Raw genomic sequence first — 16,115 nt, 5'->3', positions numbered from 1 at the left:
TGATAGCATCTTTAGGATTCTCTATGTACACTGTCATGTCATCTGCAAACAGTGACAGCTTTACTTCTTCTTTTCCGATTTGGATTCCTTTTATTTCTTAGTCTTCTCTGATTGCTGTGGCTAAAACTTCCAAAACTATGTTGAATAATGGTGAAGAGTGGGCAACCTTGTCTTGTTCCTGATCTTAGTGGGAATGGTTTCAGTTTTTCACCATTGAGAACGATGTTGGCTGTGGGTTTGTCACATATGTCCTTTATTATGTTGAGGTAGCTTCCCTCTATGCCTACTTTCTGGATGGTTTTTATTATAAATGGGTGTTGAATTTATCAATAGCTTTTTCTGCATCTATTGAGATGATCATATGGTTTTTCTTCTTCAATTTGTTGATATGGTTTATCACATTGATTGATTTGCATATATTGAAGAATGCTTGCTTTCTTGGGGTAAACCCCACTTGATCATGGTGTATGATCCTTTTTATGTGCTGTTGGATTCTGTTTGCTAGTATTTTGTTGAGGATTTTTGCATCTATGTTCATCAGTGATATTGGCTGTAGTTTTCTGTCTTTGTGACATCTTTGTCTGGTTTTGGTATCAGGGTGATGGTTGCCTCGTAGAATGAGTTTGGGAGTGTTCTTACCTCTGCTGTATTTTGGAAGAGTTTGAGAAGGATAGGTATTAACTCTTCTCTAAATGTTTGAAAACAGTCTCCTGTGAAGCCATCTGGTCCTGGGCTTTTGTTTATTGGAAGATTTTTAATCACAGTCTCAATTTCAGTGCTTGTGGTTAGTCTGTTTATATTTTCAGTTTCTTCCTGGTTCAGTCTTGGAAGGTTATGCTTTTCTAAGAATTTGTCCATTTCTTCCAGGTTGTCCATTTTATTGACATAGAGTTGCTTGTAGTAATCTCTCATGATCCTTTGTATATCTGCAGTGTCTGTTGTTACTTCTCCTTTTTCATTTCTAATTCTGTTGATTTGAGTACTCTCCCTTTTTTTCTTGATGAGTATGGCTAATGGTTTATCAATTTTTTTTAATCTTCTCAAAGAACTGTCTTTTAGTTTTATTGATCTTTGCTATTGTTTCCTTCCTTTCTTTTTCGTTTATTTCTGATCTGATCTTTATGATTCCTTTCCTTCTGCTAACTTTGGGGTTTTTTTTATTCTTCTTTCTCTAATATCTTTAGGTGTAAGGTTAGGTTGTTTATTTGAGATGTTTCTTGTTTCTTGAGATAGGACTGTATTGCTATAAACTTCCCTCTTAGAACTGCTTTTGCTGCATCCCGTAGGTTTTCATCGCGTTTTCATTGTCATTTGTTTCTAGGTATTTTTTGATTTCCTCTTTGATTTCTTCAGTGAACTCTTGGTTATTTACTAGTATATTGTTTAGCCTCCATGTGTTTGTATTTTTTACAGATCTTTTTCTGTAATTGATATCTAGTCTCATAGCGTTGTGGTCGGAAAATATACTTTATATGATTTTAATTTTCTTAAATTTACCGAGGCTTGATTTGTGACCCATGATATGATCTATTCTGGAGAATGTTCCATGCGCAGTTGAGAAGAAAGTGTATTCTGTTGTTTTTGGATGAAATTTCCTATAAATATCAATTAAGTCTATGTTGTTTAATGTACCTTTTTTTTTTTTGCGTTACGTGGGCCTCTCACTGTTGTGGCCTGTCCTGTTGTGGAGCACAGGCTCCGGAGGCGCAGGCCTAGGGGCCATGGCTCACGGGCCCAGCCGCTCCGTGACATGTGGGATCTTCCCGGACTGGGGCATGAACCAGTGTCCCCTGCATCAGCAGGTGGACCCCCAACCACTGTGCCACCCGGGAAGCCCTGTTTAATGTATCTTTTAAAGCTTGTGTTTCCTTATTTATTTTCATTGTAGATGATCTGTCCATTGGTGAAAGTGGGGTGTTAAAGTCCCCTACTATGATTGTGTTACTGTCGATTTCCCCTTTTCTGGCTGTTAGAATTTGCCTATGTATTGAGGTGCTCCTATGTTGTGTGCATAAATATTTACAATTGTTATATCTTATTCTTGGATTGATCCCTTGATCATTATGGAGTGTCCTTCTTTGTCTCTTTAATAGTCTTTATTTTAAAGTCTGTTTTGTCTGGTATGAGAATTGCTACTCTAGCTTTCTTTTGATTTCCATTTGCATGGAATCTATTTTTCCATCCCCTCACTTTCAGTCTGTATGTGTCCCTGGGTCTGATGTGGGTCTCTTGTAGACAGCATGTATACGAGTCTTGTTTTTGTATCCATTCAGCTAGTCTATATCTTTTGGTTGGAGCAATTAATCCATTTACATTTAAGGTAGTTATTGATATGTATGTTCCTATTACCATTTTCTTAATTGTTTTGGGTTTGTTATTGTAGGTCTTTTCTTTCTCTTGTGTTTTGTGCCTAGAGAAGTTCCTTTAGCATTTATTGTAAAGCTGGTTTGGTGGTGCTGAATTCTGTTAGCTCTTGCTTATCTGTAAATGTTTTAATTTCACCGTCAAATCTGAATGAGATCCTTGCTGGGTAGAGTAATCTTGGTTGTAGGTTTTTCCCTTTCATCACTTTAAATATGTCCTGCCACTCCCTTCTGGCTTGCAGAGTTTCTTCTGAAAGATCAGCTGTTAACCTTATGAGGATTCTTTTGTATGTTATTTGTTGTTTTTCCCTTGCTCCTTTTAATATTTTTCTTTGTATTTAATTTTTGATAGTTTGATTAACATGTGTCTTGGTGTATTTCTCCTTGGATTTATCCTGTATGGGACTCTCTGTGGTTCCTGGACTTGATTAACTATTTCCTTTCCCATATTAGGGAAGTTTCAACTATAATCTCTTCAGATATTTTCTCAGTCCCTTTCTTTTTTTCTTCTTCTTCTGGGACTCCTATAATTTGAATGTTGGTGCATTTAATGTTGTCCCTGAGATATCTGAGAGTGTCCTCGGTTCTTTTCATTCTTTTTTCTTTATTCTGCTCTATAGTAGTTATTTCCACTATTTTATCTTCCTGGTCACTTATCCGTTCTTCTGCCTCAGTTATTCTGCTATTGACTCCTTCTTGAGAAGTTTTAATTTCATTTATTGTGTTGTTCATCATTGTTTGCTGTCTAGGTCCTTGTTAAACGTTTCTTGTGTTTTCTCCATTTTATTTCCAAGATTTTGGATCCTCTTTACTATCATTTCTCTGAATTCTTTTTCAGGTAGACTGCCTGTTTCCTCTTCATTTGTTTGGTTTGGTGGGTTGTTACCTTGCTCCTTCACCTGCTGTGTTTTTCTCTGTCTTCTCATTTTGCTTAACTTACTGTGTTTGGGGTCACCTTTTTGCAGGCCGTAGGTTCATAGTTCCCATTGTTTTTGGTGTCTGCCCCCCCGCCGCCAGTGGGTAAGATTGGGTCAGTTGGTTGTGTAGTCTTCCTGGTGGAGGGGACTGGTGCCCGTGTTCTGGTGGATATGGCTGGATCTTGTCCTTCTGGTGGGCACTACCACGTCCAGTGGTGTGTTTTGGGGTGTCTGTGATCTTATTATGCTTTTAGGCAGCGTCTCTGCTAATGGGTGGGGTTGTGTTCCTGTCTTACTAGTTGTTTGGCATAGGGTGTGGTGTCCAGCGCTGTAGATTGCCGGTCGTTGAGTGGAGCTGGGGCTTAGCGTTGAGATGGACATCTCTGGGAGAGCTTTCACCATTTGATATTACGTGGAGCTGGGAGGTCTCTGGGAGACCAGTGTCCTGAACTCGGCTCTCTGACGTCAGAGGCACAGGCCTGACACCACCTGGAGCACCAAGACCCTGTCAGCCACACGGCTCAGAAGAAAAGGGAGAAAAAAAGAAAGAAGGAAAGAAAAAAATAAAATAAAGTTATTAAAATAAAGAAATACAAATAAATTATTAAAAATTAAAATGTAATAAGAGAAAACAAAGAAAGAAAGAAAGAAAGAAAAGAGCAACGAAACCAAAAAACAAATCCACCAATGATAGCAAGTGCTAAAACGTATACTAAAAGAAAAAAAAAAATGGACAGACAGAACCCTCGGACAAATGGTAAAAGCAAAGCTATACAGACAAAATCACACAAAGATGCATACACATACACACTCACAGAAAGAGAAAAAGGAAAAGAAAATATATGTCTCTCTCTATATATATATAAAGAAGGAAGAGAGCAACCAAATCAATAAATCTACTAATAATTATAAAGTCCAAATACTAAACTAAGATAAACATAAAACCGGAAACAAATTAGATGCAGAAAGGAAACCCGAAGTTTGCAGTTGCTCCCAATGTCCACTGCCTCAGTTTTGGGATGATTCGTTGTCTATTCAGGTATTTCAGAGATGCAGGGTACATCAGGTTGATTGTGGAGCTTTAATCCGCTGCTCCTGCGGCTGCTGGGAGAGATTTCCCTTTCTCTTCTTTGTTTCCTCAGCTCCCGGGGCTCAGCTTTGTATCTGGCCCCGCCTCTGCGTGTAGGTCGCCTTAGGGCGTCTGTTCTTTGCCCAGAGAGGAGGGGGTTAAAGGAGCCGCTGATTAGGGGGCTCTGGCTCACTCAGGCCGGGGGAAGGGAGGGGTATGGAATGTGGGGCGAGCCTGCGGTGGCAGAGTCCAGTGTGACGTTGCAGCAGCCTGAGGCGCGCTATGTGTTCTCCCGGGGAAGTTGTCCCTGGATCATGGGGCCCTGGCAGTGGCGGGCTGCACAGGCTCCCAGGAGGGGAGGTGTGGATAGTGACCTCTGCTTGCACACAGGCTTCTTGGTGGCTGCAGCAGCAGCCTTAGCGTCTCATACCCGTCTCTGGTGTCCGTGCTGATAGCCATGGCTCGTGCCCGTCTCTGGAGCTCCTTTAGGCTGTGCTCTGACCCCCCTCTCCTTGTGCACCGCGAAACAATGGTGTTTTGACTCTTAGGCAGGTCCAGAGTTTTCCCTGGACTCTCTCCCGGCTAGCTGTGGCTCACTAGCCCCCCTTAGGCTGTGTTCACCCAGCCAACCCCTGGGGTCTGACCTCCGAAGCCCGAGCCTCAGCTCCCAGCCCCTACTCGCCCCAGCGGGTGAGCAGACAAGCTGGTGAGTGCTGGTCGGCACTGATCCTTTGTGCGGGAATCTCTCCGCTTTGCCCTCTGCACCCCTGTTGTTGCGCTCTCCTCTGTGGCTCCGAAGCTTCCCCCATGCCACCCCCTGTCTCCGCCAGTTAAGGGGCTCCCTAGTGTGTGGAAACTTCACAGCTCCCTCCCAGAGGTGCAGGTCCTGTCCCCATTCTTTTGTCTCTGTGCTTTTTTCTTTTGCCCTACCCACCTGGGGAGTTTCTTACCTTTTGGGAAGTCTGAGGTCTTCTGCCAGCGTTCAGTAGGTGTTCTGTAGGAGTTGTTCCACATGTAGATGTATTTCTGATGTATTTGTGGGGAGGAAGGTGATCTCCACTTCTTACTCTTTCGCCATCTTGAAGGTCTCCTCTCACTGGCCTATTTTAAAAATTTTTAGCATGTGGCTACCAAGAGGGTAAGGGGAGGTGGGATGAATTGGGAGATTGGGATTGACATATTTACACTTTTGATACTATGTATAAAATAGATAACTAATGAGAATCTCCTGTATAGCACAGGGAACTCTACTCAATGCTCTCTCTCACTTTAAATCAAAAGTCAGAAATGATTAAGCTTAGTGAAGAAGGTACGTCAAAAGCCATAGGCAGAAAGCTAGGCCTCTTGCACTAAACAGTTAACGAAGTTGTGAATGCAAAGGAAAAGTTCTTAAAGGAAATTAAAAGTGCTACTCCAGTGAACACACAAATGATAAGAAAGTGAAACAGCCTTATTACTGATATGGAGAAAGTTTGAGTGATCAGGATAGAAGAGCAAACCAGCCACAAAATTCCCTTAATTCAAAACAAGGCCCTAACTGTCTTCAAGTCTAGGAAGGCTGAGAGAGATGAGGAAGCTGCAGAAGAAAAGTCTGAAGCTAGCAGAGGCTGGTTCATGAGGTTTAAGGAAAGAAGCCACCTCCATAACATAAAAGTAGAAGATGAAGCAGCAAGGTGATGTAGAAGCTGCAGCAAGTTATCCAGAAGATTTAGTTAAGATAATTAATGAAGGTAGCTACACTAAACAAGAGATTTTCAGTGTAGACAAAACAGACTTATATTGGAAGAAGATGCCATCTAGGACTTTTAAAACTAGAGAAATCAATGCCTGGCTTCAAGTCTTCAAAGGACAGGGTGACTCTCTTGTTTGGGGCTTATGTAGCTGGTGACTTTAAGTTGAATATTTTAAAGCCGCCGTGGAGACCTATTGCTCAGAAAGGAAAGATTCCTTTCAAAATGTTACTGCCCATTGACAATGTACCTGGTCACCGAAGAGCTCTGATGGAGATGTACAATGAGATTAATGTTGTTTTCATGCCTGTTAACACAACATTCATACTGCAGCCCATGGATCAAGGAGTCATTTTGACTTTCAAGTCTTATTATTGAAGAAATATACTTCATGAGGCTATAGCTCCCATAGATAGTGATTCCTCTGATGGAGGGCAAAGTAAATTGAAAACCTCTGGAAATGATTCACCATTCTAGATGCCATTAAGAACATTTGTGATTCATGGGAAGAGGTCAAAATATCAACATTAACAGGAATTTGAAAGAAGTGATTCTGACCCTCATGGATGATTTTGAGAGGTTCAGGACTTCAGTGGAGGAAGTAACTGTAGGTGTGGTGGAAATAGCAAGAGACCTAGGATTAAAAGTGGAGCCTGAAGATGTGACTGAATTGCTGCAATCTCATAAAACTTTAAAGAATGAGTTGCATCTTATGGATGAGCAAAGAAATTGGTTTCTTGAGATGGAATCTACTCCTGGTGAAGGTGCTGTGAAGATTGTTGAAATGACAACAAAGGATTTAGAATATTACATAAACTTAGTTGATAAAGCAGCAGCAGGGTTTGAGAGGACTGACTTCAATTTTGAAAGAAGTTCTACTATGGTAAAATGCTACCAAAGATCAATGCATGCTAGAGAGAAATTGTTCATGAAAGGAAGTGTCAATCAACACAGCAACGTTCATTGTTGTCTTATTTTAAGAAATGGGTTGGGTTGACCAAAGCTACCCCAATCTTCAGCAACCAACACCCTGATTAGTCAGCAGTCATCAACATCGAGGCAAGACCCTCCACCAGCAAAAGATTAGGGCTCACTAAAGCCTTAGATAATGGTTAGACATTTTTAGCAATAAAGTATTTTAAAATTAAGATATGTACATTTTTTTAGACAATGCCATTGCACACTTAATAGACTGCAGTACAGTGTAAATATACTGGGAAACCAAAAAGCTCCTGTGACTCACTTCATTGCAATATTCTCATTATTGTTGTGGTCTGGAACCCGACCTGCAATATCTCTGAGGTATGCCTGTAATTTATTGGTTACACAGACCAACCCTTGTCCAGTGTGGGAGGGAACCATATAAAGGTGTGACTACCAGAAGGCAGGGATCACTGGGGGCCATCCTGGACTCTGGCTCCCACAATCTGAAACCCATTAGATATGCGTAAGTCCATGAGTTCACAGTAGAAAAAATTTAGAAAACTTCACCTTACAAGAGACATAAAAGACCATTTTAGAAATAAAAAATGGGCAAGACTAACTATAGCAGCTAGGGATGCACACTTGATTGATAAAATTATAAAGAAGTGCAAGGGAAGCTATCAAAGCAGGATAGTGGAAGTAAATGATTAAAAGCCAAGATAGTAGTTACTTTTGGAAAGGGTGGGGACAGTCTGTGATTGAGATGGGGCACATGGAGAGGCTTCTGGGTGGCTGGCAAAGTTTTATTTTTTGACCTGGTGTCAAGGTAAATGAAAGTGTTTACCTTTTAATAATTTACTGAGACATTAATTTGTTTCATGTGGTTTTTCTCTACCTGTGTTTTATTTTACAATAAAAAGATAAAACAACATCTCTAAAGATAATACATCCATATGGTAAAATACTCAAAACAGTGGAAAATTTTTTATAGTGAAAAATCAATCTTCCCAACTCATCTACTAGTAATTTTCTTCCCTAGAAGTAGCCATTGTCACCTGCTTCTTGTGTATTTATCCAGAGAGATCTCATGCATATAAAATCACACACATACACGTATGTATGTGTATATGTATATATAAATATAAATGTGTATAAAATTTCCTCTCATTTAAAAGTATAAGTGGTAGAATTAGAATACCATGCACAACAGGGAATTATATTCAATATAATCAATATAATTCCACCTATAGTGGAATATAATCCAAAAAAAAATAACTGAATCACTTTGCTGTACACCTGAAACTAACACAATGTTGTAAATCAATTATACTTCAATTAAAAATGATCTTTTCTCTTTACATTGCCATATTTTCTAAATATTCAAAATAGTGTAGCTTTTACTTCGATTATTATAAAAAGTTATTAAAATACAAAATAAACTTAAGAAAAAGAATACCATACACATATTCTGATCTTTGTTTATTTCACTAAATATTTTATTTTTGTGGATAATATATCTACTATCACATAGTGCCCTTAAACAACATGGGGGTTAGGTGTGCTGATTCCCCTAACAGTAGAAAATCACATATAACTTTTGACTCCTCAAAAACCTAACTGGAAACCTTACCAGTAACATTAACACTCGGTTAAGACATATTTTGTATAAGTATTATATACTGTTTTCTTACAATAAAGTAAGCTAGATTAAAAAATGTTATTAAGAAAATCATGGGAGAAAATACATTTACAGTACTATACTTAAGTTTATGTCCTCTGTTTACAAGGTGAGTTACTTGTCAGTACCTACATTAATATTATATGTAATACAAAACACTGTAGATGTTATACATGTTACTAACACTAGACATCAAAAATGAAAAGATAATGTGAAAAAGAAATTCATATTTTTTAACAGATAAAATGATTCATGCTTTGATAACAAAGAAGCAGCAATGTGTTTGCTTTAATGGTAGCTTTGTGTAATCAATAAGATTGCTTCATGGTAGAGTAGCCTATATACTAATGAATAAATCATTATAAAATTTTTGTGGCATGTAGTATTACGTATTATTTATAACACAGTATTGGAAACATTATTACATTTTTAAAAAACCACTTACCTGTGATAACAGGCTGATATGCAGTTTCTCCAAGTACAGAAGAGACAGGCATCCTGTATAGTAATGTAATTCTTTGAAAGCTTATAAAACAGTAAGAAAACTAACACATTATTAATTTTATATTAAATGTCACTCACCTTATGCTTATGTAGGAATAGACTAGTATCTACATATTTTTTACTCATTCATGACATGCCTTTTTCTTAATTTTTTTCAATATTTTAGGCCACGCATTTCCTCTGCACATTTTTCCAAATTGTCAAAAATATTTTTAAAAATTCTATTGTATTTATTGAAAAATATCTGCGTATAAGTGAACCCACACTGTTCAAACCCATATTGTTCAATGGTCAACTGTATAAAGTCAGTTCCTATTTCTAGGCGACAACCCATATATTTTAGCCTGTAAATAGCAGTTTAAATCAGAAGGTAACTTTTCTAAGAATATTCTCTATTAAGTCAGCAGATATGTTTCTAATTTCTCAATGTGGAGATACCGTTCATATTGATTTTGAAGGTACACATTTTTCATAAAGTTTAAAATTTACCTGTTTGGTTTTTTCACCCAACTTTTCAGCTTAAACAAACCTGTTCACCCTTTGATTCAGACAAGATTACCTAGGGAAGGGTGGATTCTGGAGTTAGCAAAGTGCTTCTTCAGCATTTCCTTCAATGAACTCACAGAGATTTTATGGCGAGTGTTAAAACAACGCACCTGTGACTAACCTTTGTGCTTCTCAGCTGATAACTGCCTGTTTACGGTGATAACCAAGATTAAAGGAGACAGAGGTACAGGCTTCTACAGCCTTTAAACTCTAATCTTGGACTAGCAAATGTTTCCTGGGCACCAAACTATATTGTTTAAAAAAGAAAAACTTGGTCAAGTGTTTTAACTATTTTTTTTCCTTTAATATTTCTTGCTTTTTCAGTCGTTTAAGTAGTATTTGTTGAGTACCTACCATGCAATTAGCAGTGGGGTGCCCTGGGGGTATCAAGGAAGGACGTACAAAGAAAGAGCTTACAGTCTTGTGGGGATTCACAGTATATATACATATGAACCAGCTAGTGAACAAGATGTATTATATATATTATATCTTGTGTGTTTATCTCAATGTATGTAAACATATATAAACATATGCAGTACAACGTAAATATACACGTATGCTAAGTGGTGTGGCACAGATAATTAGAAAGTGGGCAAGATGCAGTATGAAAATTACGTGAAGGGACAATAAGCCAAAGCAGTTGGAAGGTGATGTGAATCCAATTGTCAGGCAAGACTGTGTGCTGAGCAAGCTCTGGAGCTAAGTTTTTCTTTTGAAATAATTATAGACGCACAGGAAGTAGCAAAAATAGTACAAAGAGGTCCCAGGTACCACCCCCCCAGGTTCCCCCAATAGTAACGTCTTATATAACTTGAGTACAATACCCAAACCGGCATACCGACATTGAGACAACCTACAGCTCTTTTCCACATTTCACCAGTTTTACATGCACACACTTCCATGGAGCTGAGTTTTGATAAATGAGTTCAATAGACAAGAGGAATGAGAAAAAAAAACTAGAGACAAACAAAGCCTCACAGGGCAGTTACTTTGAAGAACTGTCCTCTTTCTTGTTCTTCCAACTCTTAGGCATCCCCTATGCAAATTAACCACACTGCTTTCCTCACTGGAGGTTGGCTTGTTACCTCCTCTTCACAAATGTTACCCAAGCACTTACTCCTGTTCTCTTTTTTTTTTTTTTTTTTTGTGATACGCGGGCCTCTCACTGTTGTGGCCTCTCCCGTTGCGGAGCACAGGCTCCGGACGCGCAGGCTTAGCAGCCGTGGCTCACGGGCCCAGCCACTCCGCGGCATGTGGGATCGTCCCAGACTGGGGCACGAACCCGCGTCCCCTGCATCGGCAGGCGGACTCTCAACCACTGCGCCACCAGGGAAGCCCTCCCTCTCTTTTTTTTAATTGAAGTATAGTTGATTTACAATGTGTGTTAATTACTGCTGAACAACAAAATGATTCAGTTATACATATATATATATACATGCTCTTTTTAAAAAATATTCTTTTCCATTATGGTTTATCATAGGATATTGAATATTCTTCTCTGTGCTATACAGTAGGACCATGTTGTTTATCCATTCTATATATAAAAGCTTAAGTCTGCTACCCACAACCTCCCACTCCACCCCTCCACCAACCCTCTCCCGCCTGGCAGCCAGCAGTCTGTTCCCTATGCCTGTGATTCTGTTTCTGTTTCATAGATAGGTTCATTTGTGTTATATTTTAGAGTCTACATGTAAGTGATATCATATGGTTTGTCTTTCTCTTTCTGACTTACTTCACTTAGTATGATAATCTCTGGTTGCATCCATGTTGCTGCAAATGGCATTATTTCGCTCTTTTTATGGCTGAGTAGTATTCCATTGTGTATATTTACCACATCTTCTTTATCCATTCATCTGTCACTCCTGTTCTCTTATTCCAGTGATCCAAACATAGGCAGTCTCCCTCCTAGAAACCATTTGTTTTCTGTGAACTAGTTTGTAAATAAGTAGTTGGAACCCAGAACAGATTTTCTCATGGAAACAGAGGTACATAGATTATGGGTTCCCTGGCCTGTCTCTGGGCCACATACCTCAAAATATAACTAATCCCTTTACAGAACAATACTGATCATTGCTGTACATCGTGGTAGTGGTTGGGTTTCTGAGAGTTAGGGAGGAGGATTCTCTGCTATGTCAGATGGGCTTCTATCTTAATAGGAGTCCTCTTGCTACAAACTTCCACTGCATACAATGGGTAATATTAAAGGAAAAGCCCCTTTTTTATACTTTTAATCACACAAAATAAAATCTTTCCTAATTCAAGTATTCACCCACTTAACTATCAGTTCTGTAAGAGGTGACAGAGGAAGTGCAGACAAAGGAGCTGTTAGGAGAGCTAGGCAGAGAAATACTGAAAAGAGAGCTCCTTAAAGGAAATACACCAGAATAATACAGTGATTGTCTCTGAGAGGTGGAATTACCAGTGAGTCATTCTTCATATTTTCTCTCTATCTCTCCCTCTCCCTCATCCTCACTCTCTCTGTTTCTTTTGTATCTTTCTGAATTTTCCAAATTCTCTGCAACTGGGATGCATTGCTTTTATAACCACAAAAATTAGAGTGCTCTGGAATGAAAGAGGTGCATGCAGGTTTTTCAAGCAGTTCCCAATATGGTTGGCAGGAGAGGAGGTAGAATATGGAGCAGTGTGCTCCACAAGGTAGAAGCAAGGTGGTTTCCAAGTACAGTAACAGGTACCTGGAAAGGTAGGAACCTTCTGAGTGGGCACAGGCATGTACACAATTCAGAACTTTACAGAGGAGAGGTTTACTCTGGGAATGCACAGATGCTATCCTTTCCTTGGTTCCTGCAATGAAATACAAAGCTACCATTGACACCTTTGGGCAGGGTCCTGCCAGAGTCAAGAAAGGAGCCTGATGGCTACTGAGCCATAAGTCCTTTAAGCCCTGGGTTTACATCACCATTCTGGAATAAGTTATACTGAAAACCATGCATGTTAAGGCATGTTCACAGATCATTTTCCATTTCTGCCCAGAACGTCAAACAGCAGTGTTTAGGCTTCTTAGGTCCTCTCTATGCTGTCCTAGATGGGACTTTATAGATACTTATAAATACTTATGCCATGCCCTTTAAATATGGTCTACAAACCCACATGAAATATTTGTCTTCTAATCTCTCCTTATCTCAGTGACGATTGCATTACTTGCAGTAATTATCTTCTTTTGTAGTTTTTGATTTCCATTATGCTATTACAACTTGGTAGAATATTTATGGGAACATGATACTAATACATGTGCAATATATTTGATTTCTCCCTGTAGATACAATCATGCTGGCCTAAGCATACTAATGCCATAAAAAGCTAAAATGCTTCAACTTGCTTATTCTTAATGCTTTAAAAAAAATGAGAATTCCTCAGTCCCATAAAATAGAGATAATTAGCAATTTGCATCTATTTCTTGATAACTTTGAGAGGTTAATTTGGAACAAATATGATATTTTAGTAAAGGTAAAGTTCCTACTTCAATTTAATTTTGTTGTATAAACATTTCTTGCATGCTGGACCATGTCAATGCTAAGTGAAGCAAAAGTGAGAAAGAAGCAGTTCCTATCTTTACAGGGTGTAAAATCTAGTCAAAACAAAACAAAAATTGATGAAAGCTTTTAAATGAATATCCCTTTTGTCATTGTACCAAAGGAGGTCTGTAATAATCAGAGATACTAAAGTGATTGGAAAGAACCTCCTGGCTGAATGGAAGTGGGGTGTAGGAAGGATCGTGGGTGGCATGAGAGGTAGGATGACTATATAAACCTGGGCACTTTTGAGAATAAAAGAGGTGCTACTAATATTTATGTTTATGCAAGAGGCACAATCTTAATCTATTTTAGGCCAACAGGGAGTCATGATGCCCTTCGTTAAAAAAATGGATTTAGGGGCTTCCCTGGTGGCGCAGTGGTTGAGAGTCTGCCTGCCGATGCAAGGGACACGGGTTTGTGTCCCGGTCCGGGAGGACCCCACATGCAGCGAAGTGGCTGGGCCCGTGAGCCACGGCCACTGAGCCTGCGCGTCCCGAGCCTGTGCTCCGCAACGGGAGAGGCCCCAACGATGAGAGGCCCACGTACCGCAAAAAAAAAAAAAAAAAAAAATGGATTTAGGAGAACTTCCATGAATATAAATGGTAGGGAAGTGTATTAGTTTGCGAGGGCTGCCACAAAAGGATGGCTTAAACAATGGAAATTTTATTGTCTTGCAGTTTTGGAAGTTAGAAGTCCAAAATCAAGGTGTCAGCAGGGTCAGTTCTTTCTGAAGACTGTGAGGGAAAGATCTGTTCCAGACTTCTCTCCGTGGCTGAAGAAGGTTGTCTTTTTCCTGTATCTTCACATCATCTCTCCTCTCTGCATGTCTCTATGTCCAGATTTCCCCTTTTATAAGGACACTAGTCATATTGGCTTAGAGTCCATCCTAATGACCTCATTTATCTTGATTGCCTCCGTAAAGACCATATCTCCAGATAAGGTCACATTCTGAAGTACTGGGGACTAGTACACTAATATATCTTTGTTTGGTGGGGGGCATGATTTAACTAATAACAGGAAGGATGGTAGAAACTTGACAATAGCACCACAATAGAAGAGATGTTACATCTGGATGGCTAGTGGGCACTGTCTTCTTAGTATACATCATTATCGGGGCAATTCTGTTATAGGCTTTAATAAGGTAAGATGGGTGGGGAGAATAAACAGAATGGAGGATGATTAGAGAAATAGAAACTTTTATTTGGGGGAATTATTAGTGTTCCCCAATTCCTCTTTCCATTGGGCAATAAAGACTGGACACTGGTGGCAGAGGATGTTCAAGTGGCAGTTGACTAGAGCATGTGGAGCTATGGGATGCCATGTCTGGGAGGTGCCACAAATAGACTGGTCAGTTTTTACCACATTAGTTGATAAATCTCTACTATGAGATCTGCCTTTACTTATGAAATTAAAGCTATTTTTTCCTTTCCCCATCTCCACGGGGATTTTATGATTCACAGAAAAATAAATGTGATGAATTCTGAGCTCTGTGGAGGAATGATCTTGAGTTAGTTCAAAGTGGTTATAGTGACAAAGTTTTTTGGCCTTTGGGCATGTTCGTGAAATTGCATATAAAACTGATCACTTATACTTTCAAAATATTGAATAGCAGGCAGACAAAAAGTTAGGGAGAGAAATATACATTTTTTTGGGCTTACATGTTAGTGGCTTAGATATAGGAACATTAGGCCTTTACATGCTTGCAAAATGCAATCTGTGTTCTTGTGTCATTACCGTGAAAGGTCAATGAGAAACTTCATACATTATGATGACACATAGATTCCATGCTGAAATTCACATAGGATTGTTCTTATTCTTATGTTACGCTTTCTTCATTTATCTTGATCTTCATAAGTATAGATAAAATAGTGGTACACACATTTTCTTGGCAAAGAAGAAATTGGCATATCACTGTTGTGTGTTCAGTTAAACAGCTGTAGCTAAAACAAGATTATCATAGACTATGTGGTTAGGAAGCACCAGGCTTTAAAAAAAAACAAAAAAGAAGCACCAGGTTAGTCAGTGTAATACACAAATCATAAAACATTAAAAGAAAATAAAAATAGCCTTGGTCCTTAACTTGTGGGCTCAAAGGGCCTGGGAAGTGAGTGAAATGCATGTTTTATTAAGTCAGGAAGAATAAATGATCAGTAAAAGTGTAATATTGGAATTTCAGACACACTAATCCTGTAAGTCATTCCAAGATATATAGGATTTTAATCTTAAATTAATTTAAAAAATTATTTTCAATATAAGGTCTCATTACAGAATACTTGGAAAAATGAAAAGGAGCCATTTCTTCCTAATTTCTTTCTATACGGTCTTTGACATAGTTGTACTCATACAGTACATACAATGTTCTAGCTCCCTTTTTGGCTTTGCATACTCTTCATTGTTGGCATTTTTTAAGTTATATAATTGCCCATCTGATAACTTACTTAATTACTTTAACAAATCCCTAATGTATTATGTTATATAATTTTGATATAAATATCTTATTATGTAAATTTTCATCATATTAGGGTTTTTTGGGCAGGAGATGTGATCTTTCTGGGTCATAGGGTTATGAGGCCTTTTATGACAGCACTTTGTTCTTAGGTCAGTAAGATAGTCTCCATTTTATCAGAGCCTAAAATGACTAAATAAATTTCGTGGTTGGATCGCAGCAATTCTGAATTTAATGTCTAAACATAATGACCTTGCCTTTTTTTTTTAAGATTTTTAAAAATATATATTTATTTATATTTATTTATTTATTTTATCTTTGGTTGCATTGGGTCTTCATTGCTGCACGCGGGTTTTCTCTAGTTGCAGTGAGCGGGGGCTCCTCTTCGTTGTGGTATGCGGGCTT

The sequence above is a fragment of the Delphinapterus leucas genome, chromosome 6, assembly GCF_059928025.1.
Source record: "Delphinapterus leucas isolate spDelLeu-1000000601 "Yukka" chromosome 6, BTC_Dleu_Yukka2, whole genome shotgun sequence".
NCBI classification, from domain to species: Eukaryota; Metazoa; Chordata; class Mammalia; order Artiodactyla; family Monodontidae; genus Delphinapterus; species Delphinapterus leucas.
This window is presented reverse-complemented; position numbering follows the sequence as displayed.